This window comes from Pinus tabuliformis, chromosome X (assembly GCF_031772625.1).
Source record: "Pinus tabuliformis cultivar Carrire ecotype Pingquan chromosome X, CPIR1, whole genome shotgun sequence".
Taxonomy (NCBI): domain Eukaryota; kingdom Viridiplantae; phylum Streptophyta; class Pinopsida; order Pinales; family Pinaceae; genus Pinus; species Pinus tabuliformis.
Genome location: NC_142308.1, coordinates 553,708,578 through 553,711,025, shown reverse-complemented (window position 1 = coordinate 553,711,025; position 2,448 = coordinate 553,708,578). Strand labels below are relative to the sequence as shown.

Sequence of the window (2,448 nt, the reverse complement as noted above, 5' to 3'; positions counted from 1 at the left end):
ATGTGTTTAACTGTATTCGTCATGGTCTTCAGTTACGGGCGGACAGAATGGTGGGCATTTTAGTTATGGGCAGAGAGTTTGAAAACAAAATCTATTAGGCTTTTCTTTGCGATTCTTCTTCTTCTGCTCGGGGTCTCTTTGGTGAAATTGTTTGCGTAGGAGGAGGGTTGAGGGCAAGGCTCAGCTCAGTTTGGCAAGAGTTATCAAGAGTTATCTCAGGGTTTTTCTTTTTCCTTTCTGTGTCTTCAGACTCGAGCTTGGAAAATGGCGTCATAGGACAACTCAAAAATGCAAGAGGAAGGGAGTGGGAGACAAGTGTTGGAAGGGCCCATTCACTACTAGAACAACTGCCTTTGTTCTCGCAACCACCTGGTTTAGAAGAGGTTCAGTGAAACTTCCTCGACAATTTGATAAACTGACTGGATTCAACGCTTTCTGGTATTCACATCATGCATTTGTCGTGATTTACCTGCTTCTCATTGTCATTCCATTCACCTTTTCTTCGTGCGAGATTGGAGGGAGAAAACTATAAGGACATTTCAACTTATTTTCTGTTAATTCTAGACTACATGTCTAACTTCGAAGTAAAATGCCTCGAAATTTATTCCCTAAAAGATTGAAAGTAAGAAATGAATATCTAATTTCGTTCTAAAATGCTTGAGAATTTAGCTTAAATGAAAAGAAACATAGACAATTTACTTCAGAATTTGATGATGTTTATCCTCCCAGAAAATTCAGGGCTTAATTTATGACGTGATTTGAACGTGCAGATTTGGATGTATATTGTTGTTCAAGTACTTTTATATTGTGGCGAGCGCACACTGAGGGCATTTAGAGCAGGGAATTATACTGTCAATATTGTCAAGGTCATATACTTTTTACTTCAGATATGCAATTTTCTTGTATTATCTGTATCTTGAAATCCTTTGCAAGCGCAATCAACATATCTGCTTTATTTATTTTGCAGGTGGTAGTTTATCACAGAAACGTCCTAGATTTGCATATGTCAAAACCTACAGGCTTCGAGTACAAGAGTGGAATGTATTTATTTCTCCAGTGCCCTAAGATCGCGCCTTTCGAATGGTAATTTTAGAACATACATTAGAATTTATCAGTTGATAAGATCTTTTAGTGTTTCTTCCACAATTCTTACATTTTTTTTCTGAACTTTCTACATGTAAGAATCCATTCTCGATCACCTCTGCTCCTGATGATGAACACATTAGCGTGCATATCAGAACAGTTGGATACTGGACACAGGTGATGTAAGTTTTCTCGCAGGTGATTACTAATTTATTTCCTTTAGCTTTAAGATGAAGTTTCTTTGTCGGCTGTAAGTTCTAATCACAGATCTTTGCAGACAATGGAGGCCCCTACAGCTGGAAAAAGCAGACTTCTGAGAGCGGAGCGTGAAGTTTCTTTGTCGGCTGTAAGTTCTAATCACAGATCTTTGAAAGACAATGGAGGCCCCTACAGCTGGAAAAAGCAGACTTCTGAGAGTGGAGTGTGGACTCAAGGAGACGACGAAAGCAAATCCAAGTATGTTGAACATTAATGAAAGAAATAAAAAACTAAAAAGTCCAAGATTCTAAATATTTAACAAAAAGATGAACCATGTACAGGTTTCAAAAGCTTTGAATCGACAGGCCATATGGGGTTCTGACACAAAATTACCATAAATATGATGTGCTGTTGTTGATAGGGCTCGAAATTGGCGCTACTCCCTTCATAAGCATTCTCAAAGACATGTTAAATCACATGAAAATCGCAGATTCTGCTTCCAAAAGGAAAAGGAAGGACCGGGGTCTGACGAACACTTATTTCTACTGGGTCACAAGGGAACAAGGCTCCTTCGACTGGTTCAAGGGGGTCATGAATGAAATAGCAAAGATGGTCGACAGGGTTATATTCATCTAGTCGTGTAGCTTGCAAATAACAAATTTTGTCGAATTGAAAAATATAAATGAATGTTGGATGTTTGTGAATCTAGGTTGCTATTGAAATGCACAACTATCTGACGAGCGTTTATGAATAAGGCAATGTCAGGTTGGCTTTAATTACAATGGTGCAAGCTTTGAATCACGCCAAGACTGGAGTCTCTGTAGTATTACGTTACTTGGGGGCTGTAGGAAGCCATTGTTTGAAACATCCGGTGGTCTGCAGGTCAAGGCTCACTTTGCCAGTCCAAATTGGAAATAGGTTTTCTCAAAAGTTGCTTCTGCTAATAAATACATAGACGCCAGAATTGGTAAGTCAAGCCTTCAAAATTTCTGACAAACGTAGGGAATTATGGCTCCTTTGAGAATCACATACTTATATTAAGGTTGGTTGAATGCAAGGGTTTTCTGTTGCGGGCCTCTAATTTTGGCCAAGGAGCTAAGAGCCATCGCCAAAGATTACAACCACAAAATGAACACTAAATTCAAGTTCCATAAAGAAAATTTTTAA

General features: G+C 38.7%; 1 pseudogene; it reads left to right on the top strand.

Moving 5' to 3' along the window:
- On the top strand, positions 1-2,448 carry LOC149141195 (respiratory burst oxidase homolog protein F-like; annotated as a pseudogene).